The 24591-nt window shown below is 36.3% G+C and overlaps 1 protein-coding gene across 3 annotated transcripts in view; it reads left to right on the top strand.

Moving 5' to 3' along the window:
* The window catches only part of DCP1B (decapping mRNA 1B), a 60586-nt gene that overhangs the window by 12916 nt on the left and 23079 nt on the right, over nt 1–24591 (top strand). The gene's annotated exons all lie outside the window — the stretch shown is intronic.

The raw sequence follows: 24591 nt of genomic DNA on the forward strand, positions 1-24591 counted from the left end.
TGTTTTCCATACGTTTGCCACCTTGCTTTTGAGGTCAAGGTACAAGAAGTTGCTGACTGTACACTCTTCAGTGTAATTTTAATAATGAGTGTAATGCAAATAATATTTAATGTTTTAACTTCAGTGAATTGTTTTGAAATATAGTATTTTAACTTATATTCACATATAATTAAGTTGTCATGAAAGGTGGTCATCTATTATTTAGAGAATACAGTTAAATTCTTATGAGAAAAAAAGCCATTAAAACTGTAACATGAGTTACCAATGGTAAGTCCTGTGAAGTAAAAAATTTAGTAATATAGGGAAAATTTTGTTCTTTACTCCTATTTCTTTGGTGGGAGTGTAGTTAAGTCAATTGTAGCTTATAGGTATTTGAATTATTTGTATGCTTAGAATTCTGTCAGGTTTTACTTTTTTAGATTATTAGATTCTATGCCAAATTAATATACAATTAAAATCCTAATAAAATAACCACAAAAATAAATATAAATGACTTTAGTGATTTATAATAATCCTTTCTGATTGCTCTTACTTGGGATAAATACTTGGTCTAGTCAGTATAGATGGTATTTTATTGTAAATTCTTATCATAGTATTATGTATTATATATCACATACTATGTCAAAAATATAAAAATACAAATTCTCTTTAATGTGGTTGATTTAAAAAATAGCTTTCCTAAGTCCCACAGGGTTTATCTAATAAGAAATACTGTTTGGATATAATAAACCTATTAAGCTTTGCCATGGCTTTATAGTAGGGTCGCCCCAAGCTGCCTCTGCTCTCTAGCAGGGTCTCCCCAAGCTGCAAGCAGCCATGGAGCACTGGACATGTGGCCAGTCTGAATTGAGCTGTGCTGTGAGTATAAAATACACACAGATTTGCAAAGACTTACTATCAAAAAAGAATGTAAAAAAATCTCATTAATAATTTTATATTGATTTACCATTTGAAATGATAATATTTTGAATTGAGTTAAATAAAATATACTATTAAAATTAATTTCACCTGCTTCTTTTAATTTTTTATTTAATATTACATATGTGGCTCACATTTGTGGTTTATCTTATATTTCCATTGAACAGCACTGTTATAGTCATTTTCATTTATTTTACCATATTTTGTAATCACAATTTTGTAGGGTAGACATTTTCACCAGATGAGAAAAGTGAGGCTCAATGAGATGACAGACCTGACAGAAACCCATAAATTCTGCTTTTTTTTTTTTTTTTTTTTGCTTTTTCTACATCATCTGTACTGTTCTCTGCACTATTAAACACGAATGCAAATTGAAGGCAGCCTTTGGGATGCATAACAAAATATTTCTAATAATTTCCATAAGAAAGAAATGAAATCCGTTAAACAACAAAGAATGGTAGGGAATGGATCTATTTACCTTTCTGGGTTTATTTGCTTTTTATTTTCTCCTTAATATCTGGTACTAATTGCCTTTGCAGCCGTAGTCCTTGGTTTTTGTTCATTTGTAAAAGCCTTTTCAGTCTTTGACATCAAAGGTTCACAGAAGAGTTCACCCCAGGTGCTTTCAGAGTCTCAGATACCTCTCAAATGTTTCTAAATTCAAATACTCTATGTAATGATTGCTTATGGTTTACATATTCTCTGCTGTCATATAGATTGTCCTTTGAACAATGAACCCAGCTTCACTCAAGAATGGTTTTTAAGACTCTATATCCCCCAAGACCTGTGTAATCAAGAATCTTCTCTGTATGGTCTTGGCATTTCACTTTGGTCTAGGTGTGTCATAGGCCATGTTTGGACATTTCAGCAGGTAAAGTTGATTTAGGTTTGTGGTGAGTTTTCTCTTGGAGTGTTTTAGATTCATTAAATTAAAAAAAAAAAAATGGTACATAGGGAGACAATTAACCCTGCCTTGAATTGGATGAATTTAGAAGAGCAAAATGAAGTAAAAATCTTAAAGTTTCTTCAGTTAATAAAAAAAAAGATGTTTAACAAATAAGCAACTTTGAATTTTGACCAAACACGAAATATATGGTTTTATTATAGTAAGGGATTTATAGCTTTTAAACTTCGTTATAATAAGGCTTGACCTATATAAGCTTTAAAAGTAAATAAGACAGCTGTTAATTATGGACTGAAATTCATTTCTTCCACAAACATTTACTGAGCATTTGCTGTCTGCCAAGTACCATGTCAAGGCTTTAAATGGGTTATATGACTCTTATGACTTTTTCTTGGAAATTCTTTTATTGTTTAAAATTGAGGAGACTGAGATTCAAGAGATTTAGTACTTTATCAGGATCCATGACAGTTTTGAGATGGAAGTAACATTTGAACTGAGAAAGCCTAACTTCAAAAGCCCAGGACCAAGCAGTGAAAGCACTAACATATCAGTGATGCATTTGAGCAAAGCTTACCTTTTAAGAAATACTTAATCTTTTTATTTTATACTTCAAAGTTTAAAAAGCAAGGTTTTTCAAGGCTGGAGGCATCACAATTCCTGACTTCAAGATGTATTACAAAGCTGTAATCATCAAGACAGTATAGTACTGGCACAAAAACAGATACATACATCAATGGAACAGAATAGAAAACCCAGAAATGGACCCACAAACATATGGCCAACTAATCTTTGACAAAGCAGGAAAGAATACCCAATGGAATAAAGACAGTCTCTTCAGCAAATGGGGTTGGGAAAACTGGACAGCATCATGCAGAAGAATGAACCTGGAGCATTTTCTTATGCCATACACAAAAATAAACTCAAAATGGATGAAAGACCTAAACGTAAGACAGGGAGCCTTCAAAATCTTAGAGGAGAAAGCAGGCAAAACCCTCTTTGATCTCGGCCTCAGCAACTTCTTACTCAACAGGTCTCCAGAGGCAAGGGAAACAAAAGTAAAAATGAACTATTGGGACCTCATCAAGACAAAAATCTTCTTCACAGTGAAGGTAACAATCAGCAAAACTAAAGGCAACCAACAGAATGGGAGAAGATATTTGCAAACGACATATCAGATAAAGGTTAGTATCCAAACTCTGTAAAGAACTTATCAAATACAACACCCAAAAACCAAATAATCCAGTGAAGAAATGGGCAAAAGACATGAATAGACACTTTTCCAAAGAAGACATCCAGATGGCTAACAGATACATGAAAAAGTGCTCAATATCACTCATCATCAGGGAAATACAAATCAAACCCACAATGAGGTACCACCTCACGCTTGTCAGAATGGCTAAAATTAACAACTCAGGTAACAACAGATGTTGGCAAAGATGCTGAGAAGGAGGAACACTTTTGCATTGCTGGTAGGAATGCTAACTGGTGCAACCACTCTGGAAAACAGTATGGAGGTTCCTCAAAAAATTAAAAATAGAACTACCCTTTGACCCAGCAGTTATCCAGAGGATCTAGGTGTGCTGTTTCAAAGCGGTACATGCACCCCAATGTTTATTTTATAGCATTGATATTGACAATAGCCAAAGGATGGAAAGAACCCAAATGTCCATCGACTGATGAATGGATAAAGAAGATGTGGTGTGTGTGTGTGTGTGTGTGTGTGTATGTATATAATGGAATATTACTCAGCAATCAAAAAAGAATAAAATCTTGCCATTTGCAACAATGTGGATGAAACTAGAATGTATTATGCTAAGCGAATTAGTCAGAAAAAGACAAATATCATATGGGGGTGCTTGGGTAGCTCAGTGGGTTAAGCACCTAACTTTAGCTCAGGTCATGATCTCATGGTTTGTGAGTTCTAGCCCTGTGTTGACCTCTGTGCTGACAGCTGGGAGACTAGAGCCTGCTTTGGATTCAGTGTCTCCTTCTCTGTCTGCCCTTCCCCCATTTGTGCTCTCTCTCAAAAATAAATGTAAAATATATATATATCATATAACTTCACTCATATGTGGAATTAAGGTACAAAACAGATGAACATAAGGGAAGAGAAGCAAAAGTAATATAAAAACAGGGAGGAGAACAAAACATAAGAGACTTAAATACAAAGAGCAAACTGAAGGCTGCTGGAGGGGTTTTGGGTGAGGGATGGGCTAAATGGGCAAGGGGCATTAAAGAAGACACTTGTTGGGATGAGCACTGGGTGTTATATCTAGGGGATGAATCACCGAGTTCTACTCCTGAAATCATTATTGCACTATATGCTCACTAACTTGGATGTAAATTAAAAAAAAAAAAAAAAAAGGCTGACAGAGCAGTGACTGGTAAAATCTAGTCACTGACCTAAAGCCAATACAACAAATCAGATGACCTTCAATGCCATTTAATTACCATTTCTGAATAGCTTTCTGTTACTAGAGAAAGAAAGACTTTAGGAAAATAAAACCAGTATTACTATACAAATATGAAAATATATAAATAAAAGACAAGGTGTTTTTGTTATAGTTTTTCCTATGTTGAGAGTGAGCAAGAGTGAGTGGGGGAGGGGCAGAGAGAGAGGAAGAGAGAATCCCAAGCAGGCTCTGCAATGTCAACACAGAACTGGACATGGGGCTTGATCCCACGAACCATGAGATCAGGGCCTAAGCCAAAACCAAGAGTCTGATGTTTAACTGACTGAGCCACCCAGGCGCCCCCCAATTTTTTTTTAAGTTGAGAATCTCTTGTATCTCAGCTATTAGAAAGGAGAAAATCAAATAAAAATAATGTATCAAAAAGCTGAATTTGACGATTTCTTTTATATTATAATCCTTTAGCAACCATTTACTGTGTTTTCCATCGTACACCTAAAAAACACTGTATTTTCCCAAATATATCGTAATATCTAAGATACATTAGAGACAGCACTGGCAAGTAGATTTCAGAGTTAGACCAACATGTTGAATGTATCATTGTGTGTGGCTACAGGATTAGAACAAGATTCTTTTGAGCTGCTTGATTTCACTGCAGACATAAGCCTGGAGCTTAAAGAAAATGATAAAAGCAAAATCAAGATATTTAAGATCAAAGTTGTTTTAGAACCTCCTCCTCAGTTTTAAGGGAATTTACCATATTGGGTAGTTTTGTATTCAGAAAGAAATACAGTTCAAATCCTTTATTGACATTTGTAGGATCTGATAAAAACTGATATAAATAATGGAAAATGGTACACTAAATGAAAAAGATAATATATGGGCAGTCCTCCTCTTTCAAACATGCCATGTCCTAGCAGTGCCCTTTTAAACTAATTGGTTAGTAGATAACATGGCATGTTGAACACATTCCTATGGTTCTCCTATAACTATTGAAATAACAAAGAAATCAAAAAGACATAAATCCACAAGGGCAGGGGATGCATTTCACATAAAAGATGAAATAAACAAGAAAGAGGAAGATATGCTATGATAGCTTTACTATTCACAATTATTAACTTTGCTTCCCTGCAAAAGTTTATATATCTCTGCTCTGTTGGTGTCAGACTTGACTACATGATTTGGTTCTTCCCCCTATGACCCACCGTCCTGGAGGATATGTAGTCACCCTGTTGAACTCAAGTATGGCTATATGAATTGCTTTGGCGAGTAAAATGTGGGTAGAAGTGGCTTGTGTCACTTCTGAGCAGATACTTTAAGAACAGGTTCATGATTCACCATGTCTCTTTTCCTTCTGATGACCAGCAATGTTCTAGGCAGAGGCTGCTCTGTCAGCCTGGATCCTAGAGTGAGGATAATATGGCACAGAGGTAAAAGTGACCCATGATGGACATGTAATGTGTATATGAAATAAATCTTTATCATTGTAAACCATTGAGATTTGGGGGTCATTTGTTACTGAAGCATAATTTGGCCTGCTGTGACTGATACATAAACCATTCAGGAAAAAGGGAATCCAAACACTGGATGGAGGTAAAGGAATTCTAACAACAGTGGTAAAAAGGAATCCCATAATGAACCCTGTGCAACTAAAGATCAGTCAGTTTAAATTAAAGTATAAGAATAAAGGGCTTCAGGAAGGGTATCCAGGAAAAACTTTACAGCTAATACTTTGAATCTATTAAGACATTTATAGTTTTTTGTTAAGAAAGTTTAGGAGGCTGTAAAAACATTGAAAACCGAGAGAGGGAGGGAAAAGTACAACAAAAGGAGGCAATTCTTAATTCCTGGGAAAACAAAATATTGTAAAAGAAAGGAAATGTAATTATAGTACACTATATGGCTTTGCAAGTTATAATAACTAAATTATAAACAGACTATAGAATGGTTTTATACTTATTGGAAGGATGGGGGAAAGTGTGTTTATATGTAAGAGTGTGTGTATTATAAGAAAACTAAATCGTCAATGAATTTTTAAAAATCAGGAAGTAGTGTATATACAACATATAGAAAAAGAAGTTTAAATGCCTCAAGAAAAGTTAGATGAGAAATAAATGGAGAGCAGTAATAATTGTCATGTATATAATTAAGGTGGCTTTGGAGGTACAGTAATAAAGAATGTAATGGCTAAAGAAGAGTTCTGCTATTTGTTATTATAAACCTTATATGACTTTAAATTATGTACATGTATTATTTTGATAATGATTAACATTTAAAAAAATTGGATATCAGGGGGTGTCTGGGTGGCTCAGTTGGTTAAGTATCCGACTCTTGATTTCATCTCAGGTCATGATCTCACAGTTCATTGGTTCGAGCCCTGCATCAGGCTTCTCACTGACAGCATGGAACATGCCTGGGATTTTCTCTGTCCCTCTCTCTGCTCCTCCCCTGCTCATGCGCATGCTCTCTCTCTCTCTCCAAATAAAAAAATTAAAACTTTAAAAAATTGGATATCAGGATGCATTCATAAAAATAATATTTTAATTGGTTAGATTTCTGAGTCAACTCACAAGAGTCTTTTTAGTCCAGTGTACACATACTGAAGAATAGCACACTAACATTATAATGATGCACATATGAAATATAGCACTAGCATGTATAGCATTATTTGTATAGGAAAATTTACTCAAGAATAAAACTTATGTATAGCCCCAAACGTATAACTTCCTTAGCTACAGGTCAGAGGACTTCTAGTGCTCATTTGTATTAATAGATTATTTGTAAGGCTAAATATTCATATGAATTGTATTGTAGCATGTTTGGTAATAGTAAAGTAAACTGAAGCTTTCTCAGACAGTTGCTAAGCCCTAGTTCAGTAGTGGTTCTCCTGTTTTCTCTTCCCTTCCCTTCCCACATCCATTCTGGTTCAGGCATTATCTGTTACATGGGGGTATGTCATAACTCCTTATGACCAAAGCTTCCAGCACCAGCCAAAATGTAAGTTCACTATGAGACATCTGTCTCACATCTAAACGGAACTAAAAGTCCTAAATACAAAAAGCAACTAAGTGAAGATTCTGCAAGTAAACAACAGACATATTGGGGAGGGAAATCAAAGCTTAAAGAACAACCAGTATGGTGGTGAATTTCTGGATTTTATTCATTCTTTATCTCCTGATGGTGACTCAAGAGTGGGCCAAGTTGCAGAACTATGGACAAGAACAACAAAAACTAGGAGAAACTCCTTTTTTAGTTTCAGAACTGGAGAAGTAGACTCCTGTAAGCTACAAAGCATGAAAAGAATCTCCCTCAGTCCCCCTTTTTTCCCTCTCCTAGCCCTACCCTGAAGCCAATTGCAGCGCAAAGCTGAACTGCCACTGTGGCAGTGATGGTGGTGGCACAGTCACCTAAAGATTCCAAAAAACAGCCTGTCTCTGCCACGGGAACTGGAAACCAGGACCCCTGTGGTCTAAAGATGGGGAAGAATTCCCACTATATATTTTGATCTTTCTTTTGCTTTACCTGTGAACATCCCAACCTATATAGACTAGCTGACTGTGATAAGCTAAAACTTTGACAGATATCCTGACTTTATAGCCAGAGGACTAGGGGAAAGGGTCCCTGAGAGCTCAAAAGTTGGGGAGACTGTAGAGGAGAAAGCTGAATAAGAAAATCTCCTAATTCTGATTATAAATGGACACATGTCCTGGTCTCACCTCTGAGGTTCTCATACATGTAACAAAGACAAAGAAACAGCAAAGGCTTTTGAGAACTCACCTACAATATAAATCACCATCCAAGTTTTAGACTAACACCTGAGTAGTACACAGCTTTGAAATGGAACTGACATAAGAACCATGGCCCACAAAAGGCAAGACAGAACTTCCTATGTAACCCTAAAAGAGTTGATCACCTTCTCAAACAAAATAAACATTCTCTGGGGGATTTTAAGAGTTTTTAGAGTCTCACAATGTAACCAAAATGTTGGACATTTGGTACAATCCAAAATTGCTAATCATGCAAAAGAAACAGGAAAATCTGATCAATTCTCAAGGGAAAAGCCAATCAACAGAAGCCTACCCTGAGATGATATAGATGTTGGAATTATAAGACAGTGGCTTTAAGATAGTTATTATTGCTATGCTCCATGAGGTAAAACTGATTTTTTAATGTTTATTTATTTATCTATTTTGAGAGAGACAGCAAGAGCATGGGGATGAGGGGGAAAGAGATAACAGAGAAAATCCCAACCAGGTTTCACACTGACAGCACAGAGCCTGAGGCCAGGCTTGATTCTGTGAACCGTGAAATCATGACCTGAGCCAAAATCAAGAGTTGGACGCTTAACCCACTGAGCCACTCAGGTGCCCCCAAACTAAATACTCTTAAAAAGAATGTAAAGAGAAATTCTCAGCAGAGAAATAGATATAAAAACAAACCAGATGGAAAATTTGGAACTGAATAATACAGTATTCACTGGATGGTCTTAATAGCAGAATAGAGATATAGCAGAATAGGAATAAAGAGTCAGCAACTTCAAAGATAGATCAGTAGAAATCACCAACCTGAAGATATAGAGGAAACAGATGAAAACAAAACAGGGCCTCAGAAACCTATAGGACAATATCAAAGGGTCTGAACTTGTGTCACTGGAGTACCATGAAAGGAGAAAAAGACTGCTGTAGAAAAGTTTTTGAAGAAATAATGACTGAAAACTTTCCAAACTTGGTGAGACACAAATATATGGAGTCAAGAAACTCACTGAACCCCAAACAGGATAAGCCCAAAGGAAACTGTGCCTCTTAATCATAACCAAACTGCTGAAAAGCAGATTTTAAAAAAATCATGAAAGCAACCAGAGGAAAATGGTACATATGGAGGAATAATGTTTTGAATGACTACAGATTTCTCTTAAGAAACCACAGAGCCTGGAAGACAGTGGGGCAACATTTCAAAGTGCTGAAATGAAAGAAATGTCAACTTTGAATTCTCTCCCCAGTGAAAATGTCCCCCAAGAATTAAGGTGGAATTAAAGACATCAGATAAAGAAAAATTAAAAGAATTTTTTGTCAGCTAACCTGTTCTAAAATAAACGCTAAAAGAAATTCTTCAGACTGAAGGGAAATGATACCACAGGGAAAGTTGGAACTGTAATGTGCCTTAGGAAGAGCCATATATGTAGTAAATATATGGGTAAATAAAAAGTACTTTTCCTTCTCTCTAGATCTTTAAAATGCGCAGGATTATTAAAAGCAAAAGTTATAATGTTGTCGGGGGGGGGTTAATGTATGTAGATGTGATATGTGTGACAACTATAATATAAAGGGGGAGGGCAAGGGGACCTATATAGTTGCAAAGCCTTTCTGTTTACTTGAAATGGTAAAATGAAAAATGTAGTAGACTGTGAAAAGTTAAGTGTGTGTATTGTGATCCCTAGAGCAACCACTAAAAAAATACAATACAAACAGATATAGATGCCAATAGGTAAATTAAAATAGAATACTAAAAACATTTCAAGTAATACAAAAGTAGGCAAGAATGGAAGTAACATCAGAACCAAACAGGAAGGATAAACATGAAACAAAACAGTAGATCTAAATCTAACTATATTAAGCATATTAAATATAAATGATTTAAACATACCAATTAAGAGATTGTCCAATTGGGTAAAAAATCATGACCCGACACTATGCTGCTTATTAAAAAACCCTTTTTAAATGTAATGATGTAGATAAATTAAAGGTAAAAGAATAGAGAAAGATATACCAGGCAAATACTAATTAAAAGAAAGCTAGAGTGACTATTTTAATATCAGACAAAGTAAACATCAGAACAAAGAAAATTACCAGGGATAAAGATGGACATGATATAATGATAAAAAGGTCCGTTTATCCAAAACACATAACAATCATTAACATACACCTAATAACAGAGCTTCCAAATATGTGAAGCAAAAGTAATAGAAATAAAAGGAGAAATAAAACCTTGCAAATATACTTGGAAGACTTCAGTACTCCACTTTCTATAATTGATAGAACAAATGGACAGAAAACAGCAAGGATATAGAAACCTGGGCAACACTATCAGTTACTTGATAGAGAAAGAGAGCGTGAGCAGAGGAGGGGCAGAGAGAGGAGACACAGAATCTGAAACAGACTCTAGGCTCTGAGCTGTCAGCACAGAAGCTGAAGCAGGGCTCGAACTCACAAATAGTGAGATCATGACCTAAGCCGAAGTTGGACGCTTAACCCACTGAGCCACCCAGGTGGCTCTGAAATTATTATTATTTTTTTTTAATGTAAGTTGCAGAATTTTAATTTTTTAAAAAAAAGTTTGTTAATGTTTATTTATTTCTGAGAGACAGAGTCAGAGCATGAGCAGAGAGGGGCAGAGAGAGAAGGAGACACAGAGTCCGAAGCAGGCTCTAGGCTCTGAGCTATCAGCACAGAGCCTGATGCGGGGCTCGAACCCATGAACCATGAGATCATGACCTGAGCTGGAGTAGGACACTTAACTGACTGAGTACCCAGGTTCCCCAAAAGGAATGAAATTCTGATACGTGCTACAACATGGTTGAACCTTTAAGACTTTATTCTAAGTGAAATAAGCCATACACAAAAGGACAAATACTGTATGATTCCACTTATATGAAGTACCTAGTAGAGTTAAATTCATAGTGACAGAAAGCAGAATAGTGGTTACCAGGGGGCTGGAGAGAGGAGGGAATGGAGAGTTAGTGTTTAACAGGTACAGGGTTTTGGTTTGGGATGATGAAAAAGTTCTGGAGGTGGATAGTGCTGATGGTTGCACAATATCATGAATGTACATAATGCACTGAACTATGTAATTAAATATGGTTAAAATGGTAGGCTTAATGTTATTTATGTTTTACCATAGTAAAGAGAAATACTAGCAAATTGAGCCCAAGAACATATAAAAAGGATGATATAACATTAGCCTTATAATTTGCATCTGGCTTATTATCCCCTCCATGCAAAACCACTGTTAGATTTATCTTCCTAAAGAAGTCTGATCAAGTCATTTTCCTGCTCAAAATCTTAAATGCGTACCAAGAAAACATTTTCACGAGGTGTTTAAACCTTACTATAGTCAGGTCCCAGTTTGCCTGTCTGGCCAAGTCTACCATTATTCTTCTACACTTGTTTTCTGTTGTAACCAAACACAACATATGTTTTTCCCAGAATATTCTTTAATTTCTTATCTCCATGTTTTTAAACATGTTTCTTATTTTTTCTCCTTGAATTCTCTCCCTCACCCTGACCAATCTCTACCATATAAATTCTACTCATATTTCAAAACCCAAGTGAAACTTGACCTCTCCCTACTGTTTTTATAATTCCTGTGTCTAGCTGTGATTTCTTGCTGCAACATATACTTTGATTTGTTTAAGTGCTTATTGAGCACTTGTCTGTTGATAGTGATGGATCAATGCTGGATTTCAAGAGTTCATTAAAGAATAAGGCACATCCCTTCCCTCTTATAGTTTACTATCCTAGCACACAAGACGGACATATAAGTGTTCAAAATAATATGCTAAATGCTGAGCTGGAAATATGGAGCAGGCACTTACTAGTACTTATATTTTACCTTATAGATATTGGTCTTAGTTTCTCCATTAGCAAGCTCCTACGTGACAAGATATCCTTCCACTCTCCTTAATTCCTGGCATTAAGTGTGCACAGTTAAATATTTGCAATGAGTTTTTATTAGATTTCTTTATTCAAGGCAACCAATAAAGCTTAACCAACAATTTCACAACTATTTCTTCAATCTTTTTTCTTTTGGGGTATTATCCAACAGCCAGTAAACATAACTTAAAGCTCTGTGTGGTTCCTGGATAGAAACTCAAAATACTAAATAATTTCAGCAGCTTACATAGGAATTCCTCTGCTCCTCAAGGTTGATTTTATATAGATAGTAGTAACATTTACCTAAAAGTTTCTAGAAATTATTGCAAGTTGTGAAAATTCATGCAGTCTCATCTTGAGAAATTTAACAGTTCTAGGAAGAGATATATAATGTGGGAAAATGTTAATTTAATCTTATGTGAATGTTCTTTATGAAACTTTAAGTTTTAAAAAACATTTTACAGAATGTTTCCTTCAGGGGCGCCTGGGTGGCCCATTCGGTTGAGTGTCCAACTTCAGCTCAGGTCATGATCTCACGGTTTGTGAGTTTGAGCCCCGTACTGGGCTCTGTGCTGATAGCTAAGAGCCTGGAGCCTACTTCTGATTCAGTTTTTCCTTCTCTCTGTGCTCCTCTCCTGCTCCTACTCTGTCTCTCTCTTTCTCTTAAAAATAAATAAACATTTAAAGAAAAAGAATGTTTCCTTCAAATTTGTTTTATTGAGGCATTCTGATTTGATATTTAAGAAGTTTATTCACGGCAGCTCTTTCTGTCCACAGGTCCTATCCCTGTGCTTTAATAAAATCACCTTTTTAAAATGCACCCCCTCCCCCAAAAAAGAAGTTTATTCATTACACCAAAGTTAGGATATATGAAAATAGGTCATGTTGCTATTTTCCCGTGGCCCTGTTAAATCACAATCACATGGCTTAAACAGTAATGCTTATGCTATAGACAATTTATCTGAGAATTAAATAAGAAATCCTTTTTTCCATGTTTGTGTAAGCAACCACATCTGTAAGACTTTATCAACAACAGTTAAAAACAGGTAGTATTACCAAACACTAGATTTAAATTAAATCTTGTAAGCATTTACCATAAAAGAAAAAAAATGATAAGTTGTTCCCCATCAAAAGGAAAAATTTTATCAAATCAAAAACTTCAGGGTTTTTTGTTTGTTTTTTAGAGAGAGCTTGTGCATGCAAGCAAGCAGGCAAGGGTGCAGGGTGGGGAGCGAGGGAGGGGAGAGGGAATCCTAAACAGTCTTACCACTGTGATCATGACCTGAGCTGAAATCAAGAGCCAAATGCTTAACTGACTGAGCCACCTATCTGCCTTCCCCTTTAAAAAAAAAAAAAACTGTAACAACAAAAACAAACAAAAAAAACCTTCTGTTCTTCTAAAGATACCTTTAAAATTTTTTTTCTTTATTTATTTTGAGAGAGAGAGAGAGAAAGAGAGAGAGAGAGAATGGGGGAGGGGCAGAGAGAGGGAGAGGGAATCCCAAGCAGAGGCTAACAGTGCAGAGTCCGATGTGAGGTTCAGTCCCACAAACCATGAGATCATGACCTGAGCCAAAAGAGTCAGACACTCAACCAACTGAGCCACCTAGGTGCCCCCTAAAGATACCTTTCAGAGAATGAAAAGGCAAGCCACAGACAGGGAAAAAATATTCTCACTTCATATATCTGACATAATACTTATATCCAGAATATGTAAATAACTCTAAGAACTCAGTAATAGGAAGAAAAGAACCCAATTTAAAAATTGGCAATATTTTTAACAGACATTTTACAAAAGAAGATCTATAAGTAGCCAATAAAGAGATGCTCAACAATAATTACCAGAAACTTCTAAGTAACTATGTTGTAGCAATAGCTTATTGCTTTTTATTGCTATGTAGTATTCCATAGCATCAGAATATTGCAATCTGTTAATTTATTCTCCTGTTGGTGGGTTATCTGAATTATTTCTAGTTTTAAACTATTGTGAATAAAGTTGCCATGAACATTCTGGACCATGGTTTTCAAGTAGGTATATGCACTTAATTGTTTTGCGTTTTTAGCAACCACATATATGTAGTACAGAGGTTTGTTAGTTTTAATAGATAATGCTGAACAGTTTTCTAAAGTTGCACGCCTGTTCATTCTCTTTCCAGTAATGTATAAGAGTTCCAATTGCTTCATATCGTTGTCAACACTTGATATTGTTCCTTTTAACTTGAGCTATTCTGGGAGTTCTGAAGTGATATCTCATTGTGGTTTTAATCTGCATTTTGCCATAATTAATTGTGTTGAGCACTTTTTCATATGTTTATCGCACATTGGATGGATATACAAATGAAAACTAGCATGAAAATACCACATAACTTAGTAGAATGGCCAAAATTTAATAACTGACATTACCTAAGTGTTAATAAGAATGTGGAACAGTCAGGGGGCCTGGGTGGCTCAGTTGATTAAGCGTCCGACTTGGCTCAGGTCATGATCTCACAGTTTGTGAGTTCAAGCCCCAGAGCAGGCTCTGCACTGACAGCTCAAAGCCTGGAGCCTGCTTCAGATTCTGTGTCTCCCTCTCTCTCTCTCTCTATCCCTCCCCTTCCTGTGCTCTATCTCTCAAAAATAAACATTAAAATTTTTTTTTAAAAAAAAGAATGTGGGAACATCTGAAGCTGTAATACATTGCTGGTGGGAGGGTAATATGGTCAACCACTGTGGAAAATGGTTTAGCAATTTCTTATAGACTTATAAACATAATTATCATGATCCAACAATTTCCATTCATTAGTATTTACTTAAAAGAAATGAAAAAATATTGTCCACACAAAGACTTTTATCCAAATGTTCATAGCAGTTTTATTTATAATAGCCAGAAAAATCTAGAAATAACCCAAATGTCCATTCATCAATAAGTAAGTGGACAAGCAAATCTGGTATATCCATATAAGGGAATACTACTTAGCAATAAAAAGGAATGAATTACCGATTGGTTCAATAACATGGATGAATTTCAAAAGCATCCTGAGGAAAAGAAGCCATCTACAAAAGAGTACATGTTGTATGATCCCATTCATATGAAGTCTAAGAACAGGCAAAACTAATCTATTGTGATAGAAGTGAGAAAATGATTTTATCTGCTGGGGTTGGTGGTGGAAATTCTATAGTTTTTGACTGAAAAAGTGATCACAATGTTTTATATCTTGTTTTGGGTGGCTGCTTACCTGAGAGTGTATTATTGCCAAAACTCATCAAACAAAACACTTTGAGTTCTGTCCCTTTTATCATACATAACGTAGAGGCACCTGGGTGGCTTAGTCAGTTAAGTGTCCAACTTTGGCTCAAGTCGTGATCTCACAGTTCATGGGTTCGAGCCCCCCCCCCCCCCATCAAGCTCTGTGCTGACAGCTTGGAGCCTGGAGCCTGCTTCTGATTCTATGTCTCTCTCTCTCTCTCTCTGTCTCTCTCTCTGCCCCTTCCCCACTTGCTCTCTCTCTCTCTCTCTCTCTCTCAAAAATAAATAAACATTGAAAAAGAATGGAAACAATTGAATTTTATAAAAGAAGACTCTTTACATAAATGAATACTTAAATATAATTGGTTACCTTTCTTTTTTATCCTGGCCTGTATTAACCACCATTTCTTCTAATCTTGATCTCTTCTTCTAAATTGATGAGAGTACTAAACTAACTCTTCTCCAATTTCTATCTTGGCTTCCTCAACCTGGTATAACTCACTATCTTTATTCTAAAACACATATTCAGGATTTTAAAACAAATGACACCAAAGCCTTCATGTAATTTGACATCAACTGAAACTTTTAAGTAATTTGAGGTAATGGAAATAGTTTAATTTGCGTTTGTAGTGTCTAGATTGTTAGGAAGGCTATGCCCTCTTTCCTCTGGCTTGGGCCATCTACTTCCTCCACAGGGCCAAAGAAGAAATGTTTCTTTTTGCTGAATATATGAAAACCTGTACAACTTGATCTTTTTTCCTGAGTGGAAGGAATTAGCTTTCCATTCCCCTTTTCAGTGTTGTTTTTTTAAGTCAGTTTTCTGGCTTCTGCAATCAGACAACACAAAGAAATAAAAGACATCCAGATCGGCCAGGAGGAGGTCAGACTTTCACTCTTCGCAGATGACATGATACTCTATATGGAAAACCCAAAAGATTCCACCAAAAAACTGTTAGAACTGATTTATGAATTCAACAAAGTTGCAGGATATAAAATCAATGCACAGAAATCAGTTGCATTCCTATTCACCAACAATGAAGCAACAGAAAGAGAAATCCAGGAATCGATCCCATTTACAATTGCACCAAAAACCATAAGATACCTAGGAATAAATCTAACCAAAGAGGTGAAAAATCTATACACTGAAAACTATAGAAAGAAATTGAAGAAGACACAAAAAAATGGAAAAAGATTCCATGCTCCTGGATAGGAAGACAAATATTGTTAAAATGTCGATACTACCCAAAGCAATCTACATATTCAGTGCAATCCCTATCAAAATAACAGCAGCATTCTTCACAGAGCTAGAATGAATAATCCTAAAATTTGTAAGGAACCAGAAAAGACCCCAAATAGCCAAAGCAATCTTGAAAAAGAAACCCAAAGAAGGAGGCATCACAATCCCGGACTTCAAGCTATACTACAAAGCTGTAATCATCAAGACAGTATGGTACTGGCACAAGAGCAGACACTCAGATCAATGGAACAGAATAGAGAACCCAGAAATGGACCCACAAACATATGGCCAACTAATCTTTGACAAAGTAGGAAAGAATATCCAGGGGCGCCTGGGTGGCGCAGTCGGTTAAGTGTCCGACTTCAGCCAGGTCATGATCTCGCGGTCCGTGAGTTCGAGCCCCGCGTCGGGCTCTGAGCTGATGGCTCGGAGCCTGGAGCCTGTTTCCAATTCTGTGTCTCCCTCTCTCTCTCTGCCCCTTCCCTGTTCATGCTCTGTCTCTCTCTGTCCCAAAAATAAATAAAAAAAAAAAAAAAAAAAAAAAAAAAAGAAAGAATATCCAATGGAATAAAGACAGTCTCTTCAGCAAATGGTGCTGGAAAAATTGGACAGCGACATGCAGAAGAATGGACCTGGACCACTTTCTTACACTATACACAAAAATAAACTCAAAATGGATGAAAGACCTAAATGTAAGACAGGAAGCCATCAAAATCGTCGAGGAGAAAGCAGGCAAAAACCTCTTTGATCTTGGCCGCAGCAACTTCTTACTCAACACATCTCTGGAGGCAAGGGAAACAAAAACAAAAATGAACTACTGGGACCTCAACAAAATAAAAAGCACAGCGAAGGAAACAATCAGCAAAACTAAAAGGCAACTGATGGAATGGGAGAAGATATTTGCAAGCAACATATCAGATAAAGGGTTAGTATCCAAAATCTATAAAGAACTTATCAAACTCAACACCCCAAAAACAAATAATCCAGTGAAGAAATGGGCAAAACACATGAATAGACACTTTTCCAAAGAAGACATCCAGATGGCCAACCGACACATGAAAAAATGCTCAACATCACTCATCATCAGGGAAATAGAAATCAAAACCACAATGAGATGCCACCTTACACCTGTCAGAATGGCTAATATTAACAAGTCAGGCAACAACACATGTTGGGGAGGATGCAGAGAAAGAGGATCTATTTTGCATTGTTGGTGGGAATGCAAGCTGGTGCAGCCACTCTGGAAAACAGTATGGAGGTTCCTCAAAAAATTAAAAATAGAACTACCCTATGACCCAGCAATTGCACTACTAGGTATTTATCCAAGGGATACAGGTGTGCTGTTTCAAAGAGATATATGCACCCCAATGTTTATAGCAGCACTATCAACAATAGCCAAAGTATGGAAAGAGCCTAAATGTCCATCAATGGATAAATGGATAAAGAAGATGTGGTATATATATATACAATGGAGTATTACTCAGCAATCAAATGAAATTTGATCAAATTTGATGAAATTTCATGAAAAAGAATGAAATCTTGCCATTTGCAACTACGTGGATGGAACTGGAGGGTATTATGCTAAGTGAAATTAGTGAGTCAAAGACAAATATCATATGACTTCACTCATGTGAGGACTTTAAGAGACAAAACAGATGAACATAAGGGAAGGGAAACAAAAATAATATAAAAACAGGGAGGGAGACAAAAACATAAGAGACTCTTAAATATGGAGAACAAACAGAGGGTTCCTGGAGGGGTTGTGGGAGGGGGGATGGGGTAAATGGGCAAGGGGAATTAAGGAATCTACTCCTGAAATTATTGTTGCACTATATGCTAACTAATTTGGATGTAAATTTAAAAACAATAAAATGAAAAAAATAATAAAGTCAGTTTTCTGGCAGAGAGAAGCCGTAGCATCTATTTTACAGTCCTTTTTCTAGAACAAAATATATAGTAAACAATTCATATATAGTAAGCAATTAATACAATTTTTCTTGATGGCTATTAGAAAACATATTATGAAATATAAGCTTTAATTTTTTTCCAAAGCTCCAGTTGAAATATACCTGGGCATAGTCATAATAAGTAATAGCAGTAAGAAAGCCTAATTTGCAAACAAAGATAGGTTAAATGCATTTTGTGAAATGTTTTCTCTTCCACTATTCTGTCATTAATTGGTTGATTATTGATTATCTAGGCTATTGAGAAAGCAGTGACCTGAGTAATAGATTACCAAGGGCAGAGACTACATCTTAATATTTTGTGTTCTGTGGTACCAAATAAGCACAGAAAATGAACAGATCTAGATAAGAAATAGACACAATGTACTTAATGTAATTCCCAAATCATTTATATCAATTCTAGATTTGTTATTAGGGATATATGTCTGATGTTTTTGTCCAGCTTTGAAGATACTCTGCTTGGGGTGATTGAGAAAGGGCCACAATGTTGCCCAACTTTACTGAATTCCTCACTGTTGGCCATTTCATGGTAAAGATTGAAAATCCTACCTCTCAAGCTAATGTAGAGCAGTAACAGAAGCTGAACTGTGTGGTTCACCCTTGCTGTGGCCAAGGATGCAAAGTCTGGTTTTTGAAGCTCTCTCCTAGACTTCAGGCCATGTGGAGGAGGAAAAGGTCTTACATCTTAACAAATTTGAAGACCTCGAGACTTTATCAACTGTTTTTTTAACCTTGGAATCAGTTCAGGCAATTATTACAAAACCAATTTGAAAGGTTAAAAGTGAACTCTGTGTAAATTTATTACGAAGAAAATGGAAGTCACATTATCTGCCCACAGATAATTGAGAGTTATTTTTCCATTCTAAGGTATTTACTGGTGTATTGATCCTCAAATAGTAGTTCTTAACCTTTTTTGAGTCACAAATTCCTTTGAGGATCTGATGATCCTCCCTGCCCTCACAACATTTTTCTTCCTCCCTGCCCTCGCAACATTTTTTAATTGCCTGCCATGTGCCAGGCATTGTTGGGGGGGGGGGGGTTATGCTTTGTACTTCCTACTTTCAAGAATGTCTTCTTTGCATATAGACACATCATTTTGCATACAACTTCAGGGATTTTATTGAACCCCTAAAGCCCTCTAGAGTCAAGAAAGATCTTTAAAGTAATTATATGGCTAAAAATACTTGACATTCTAGCAGAATCTTAGTATTTGCAGGAATAAGAAGAGAATGTTCTATTAAGGGTCTGTCCAGTGATACAAGATCCTTAAAGTAAACTCATTCAAATCATATGCAGTATGGAATGGGAGACAAGGAATTTGACATTTCATATGCAATTAGAATAGGTAACTGATATAGTCTTGCTCTTTTACTGTACATGAGAGGAGTGGTTGGTTGCACTAGGTAACCAAGAATTCTTTCTACCAGCTTGAAGTCTGGGCTTCTTAGTGAGAAAGAAAGAAGGCCACCAAAATTTAAACCTTACAGTGTGGTCACTGAATCTTACTCTGTGTCTGTCAGCCTCCTTTACCATTCTAACTGAAAAATTGACCTATTTATTATGCACCATTGCTCAGAAAGCTAGTGTGTTTTAATATATGGTTAAGGGTTGTACATCTGCTGTGACTTGAGTGATGAAACCTGTCACTCTGACCTTAACCCAGAATCACTCTTTTCTTCTGTCAATGCTCAGTCCGTGGTGAAAGGAAAAGATCTAAACTCTAGAGGAGACTATTAATCTAAAGAACTCACATCCTATCAGTTAAAGGAGGATCTGAAAAGCCTCACATAAAGCAAAATTCCACCTTTGAGCCATGTAGTATGTCTAGGTTTCATGGTTTTTTGGTTTTTTTTTATTACTGTGTTGAGTTGTGATACTTGGTAGCTCCTTGAAACACACACACAAGGTGGGGAAACAATACTTCTCTTCACCCTGACCACCCAGTTTATGCAGCCTCCAGACTTCCATTATTACCAGAGGACTCAGTGGATATAGGACAGTCACATGAATTTAATGGGGAGCTGTGTATATGCATCTCTAAACTTATTTGACTTAACAATCTGGCACAGTTAGATAAAGAACCCATGTAGCAAAGCTGATACACAGATACTATGTGAGTGAAATTAAAGTGAAGTCACGTTTATTTTATCCTGAACCAAAAAACACTTTTAGGATTCTCAACTTTACCAAAGAAACATCTGCATAGTGATGCTATTTGGATTCATACACTACACTTGTGGCTTGGAGACAGACTGTATTTTATATTTTGTTTTTCAGAGCCCAGTTTGGCATGAGAGAAGTCTAAATCTTGGCAGAAAAAAACTGGATTCCAAAACACTTTCGGAAATGCTTAATGTGTGAAGCATCTTTTAGTTTCCCTACCCTAACACAGTGCTTTGCACATAGTCAGTGCTCATTATGGCTGCACTGAGTGCTCATATCTGTTCTTCTTTAGAGTCTTTCTTTTCTATTATTGACTTTTGTCCAAAAACCACTTAGAAAATAGTTTCAAATAATCAATTTGCAAGTATTGGATTAATATACGTCTTAACCCACAGAAGGAAAAGTTAGAATTTTTCATGTTCTTAGGGGTTTTGGAGAAATAAAACGATTTTAGCCAAGAATTTGTGTTAAAATTATACTGTATACAGCCTTAGAGATCTAATTTAATTTAAGTAGGACCAAAACATGATTCAATGTTTATAACATAAAGGGCTTTGGGAAAAAGTGGTATCTCCTATATCCATAATTATAGATTGAGGTCAAATTGGAAAAAGTACAGAAACTCTGGCTTATTTTTCTTCAATCAAGAAGTAGCATTTGGGGGCGCCTGTGTGGCACAGTCGGTTAAGCGGCCGACTTCAGCTCAGGTCCTGATCTCACTGTTTGTGGGTTCAAGTTGTCTGTATTGACAGCTCAGAGCCTGGAGTCTGCTTCACACTCTGTGTCTCCCTCTCTCTTTCTCTGCCCTTCCCCTGCTCATGCTATGTCTCTCTCTCTCTCGCTCTCTCTCTCTCAAAAATAAACATTAAAAATTTAAAAAAAAATTTTAAAGAAGTAGCATTTGGCTCCTTTCTAGGCCACTGCTATACGGAATCTTAGAAGTTTTTCATTGATCATATATTTAATAGTTAGGATATTTTCAGCAAAGCTATTCCTGTAATTATCAAACACTTGGTTAAATAATCTGAGTCAAATATGACGAAGTCTGCTTTTCATTGGAACAAGCTTTGTCATGTAGAAACCCTCTTTTATGTTTAGGTTAAACATATTTTTCATAAACTATAATTGTATGCGATAAGACTTATTTTGCTACGTTGGGATTCAAGATAAATGCATGTGATTTTGCAGATTAATTGCATTCTTTGAGCTCTTAGTTGCCAGGGCCTGACAGGTATTCAGTCAGGAAGACTGGCATATGGTAGAATTGTCATAATAATAAATACACATGAAATGAATACATTAGTGCCTACAAAGTGCTGGGGCAATAGAAATATACAATCTGAGGGAGCTCAACCCCAGTGACAAAATCCCATCAAGATGGCTAATGCTGAAGGTTACCAAATGTGTGAAACTAAATAAATTCCAGTTAGAAGGAGAAATGTTAAGCAATGTTAGGAGAATTCCCATGCTATGTAATCCCTGGTAGAAGTTATTATCATTGAATACAGAGGATCTAGCACATCTAACCTGTGATGTGTAATTAGCCCAGAATAGTGATAACTATTAATATTAGCAATACAAAGAATATTGATAGTATAAGATCTTGTAGTCTGATTTCACTTCAACTCAGCAAATATTTATTGACTGTCTACCCCATGCTAGTCTTATGCTGGGTGTATTAACAATGTCCTACCTTCCAGGAATTCATAGTCTTAGTGGAGCAAACAGTTGTGTAAATACTTAATTATGACATGTGCTCTTTTTTTTCTTTTTTTGGTTCAAGGGTGTACAAAAAACTATGGGAGTAACAAAGAAGTTGAGATTATTTATCCCTAAAGGAATGAGAAAAACTCATAGTTCTGAAGACAACTATTAGCTCAGAGAGGGGGAAAGACACTTTAGGGAACCCATGTTTGTTATTTGTGGTCTAGGAGATTTTGAAATTAATCCACAGCATTATGAACAAAAAGAAGATATAGGGGCACCTAGGTGGCTCAGTTGGTTAAGTGTCCAAGTCTTGATTTCAGCTCAGTTCATGATCTTGCAGTTGGTGAAATCGAGCGCCACATCGCCACATATTCTCTCCCTCTCTCTCTGTCCCTTCCCTGCTCATACATGCACACATGAGTTCTCTCTCTCTCTCTCTCTCTCTCTCTCTCTCTCTCTCAAAATAAATAAAATTAATATATATATATATATATAAATTTAAATGGCCAAAAAGCAGAATAAGTAATTCCTATTTATATTTATTATTACTGATAACTTTTCCTGCTTCCTAATTTTTTTAATGTTTATTTACTTTGTTAAATCTCAGATTAAAGGAACTTTCCCCTGAAATAAATAAAATTAGGAAATTAGTATGTCATGAAAAAGATTCCATCTGGCCTTTCATGAACTTGAGGCTAGTAGCAGACCTAAAGTTTCTCATTTGGATAACGACCTCTGTGGAGATTAGGGAGGCCTTATGACATAACATGCATTTGTTTTAAATAAAAACTTTTTAAAAGATAAATCCATCCTTTTCTTTTGAAGTAATAAATGCTAGTGTATGGTTGGAGATACATATTAACTTAATCCAAATTAGTATAATGCTTTAGTTGAGAGATTGTTTTTGTGGTTGTTGTTTCTGACATTAACTTTACAATGAAGATAATTTATTTAGAAAAAAGAATTGTTTTTACTTCACAATATTTATTTAGGTTTTCTACTGTTTCTCACAAAATGTTCATGAGTATTAATCACCCACAAAATAGAAACTGCTTCTCATCTACTGTGAACCTTCCAGTATTTTGAGATCATGGGATCACTGATTTGTGAGGTGCAGTAAAGCTATGTCATATGAAAAGAACCAGACCGGGGGGCCAAAGATAACACCGCTATGTAGACTCTCCGTGGCCAGTGAAGATTTTGTTTTACAAGATTGTGTCCGTGTTTGGTCAGTAGAGCTAAGGCAGAAGGTGAATGAAAGAACACTGCTTTAAAGGCATTAAAGAACATTATGAAGGAAAACATTTTTAGTGCAAAGCCTTCCAAATGGGGTAGAGGTACAGAGTCAGCATAGAGCAGCCAAACAGAGCTTGCGTTTCCCATATGTGGCTGCCAGAATATGGGCAGTATGATTGCTGTCCTAGCATTCACTGCCATAAAAATACTGCCAATACTAGAAATCTCAGATTCCTCTTTGTTTCCTCCCTCTCCCTTCCTTCCTTCTACCCTCATTTCCTCCCACCCTCCGTCCCTCCCTCCCATCTTTCCTTTTTTCCTTTTTGAGAGTCCATATCAAACTTGTTTTTAAAAAAGGCTAATTCCCATCTCTTAAAACCAAGCCTACACCTCAAACATAAAAATTGTTTCAATCTTTATTTACTTCATTTGTAAGGTGGGGGAAGGAGCATATTTTAGAGAAAACAGATTGAACCAGTAAAAATGATATTGACTAAGTCATTTTGCCTTGTTAGACCACACATTCCTCATTAGTGAAATAGGTTGTTGAACTGCACACTTCTTAGCTGCCTTCCAACTCTAAAACTTCATGATTCTAACTTCTGATTTTTTAACTACCTGGTGATCTTTCAAAGGGTAGGAGCTGGGTGTGCAGACTTACCACCAAATACCAGTGACAGGTCATCGTCAACGTGGCCAATCTTACAGAAAGATTCAAGAAACATGGTATTTGAGCAAAGTCTCAAAAACAAGTGTTTACATCGATTAGATGTTGGTCCTTACATTGGGGTTATTATTCCACTCATTTGGAAAAGACTTGGTGAAAGGAATGGGGTTTGAAGGAATTTTAAATTTTGGTTTATCCTTAACTGCGCAGAAGAGATTTATGTCATTTACACTGCCACATTTCCATAGCTTTCCTAGTTAAAAAAGAGAATTTAAATGCCTTCTTTGCTGCATTCTAAGAAGCATATATCCCTTTGCTTTTGAATGAAATTATTAAAGAGGGAGAGAGAATGGGGCGCTTGGTGGCTCAATTGGTTAAGTGTCCAACTTCAGCTTAAGTCATGATTTCACGACTTGTGGGTTCCAGCCCCGCATTGGGCTCTGTGCTGACAGCTCGGAGCCTGGAGCCTGCTTCAGTTTTTGCATCTCCCTCTCTCTCTCTGCCCC

This window comes from Prionailurus viverrinus, chromosome B4 (assembly GCF_022837055.1).
Source record: "Prionailurus viverrinus isolate Anna chromosome B4, UM_Priviv_1.0, whole genome shotgun sequence".
NCBI lineage: Eukaryota > Metazoa > Chordata > Mammalia > Carnivora > Felidae > Prionailurus > Prionailurus viverrinus.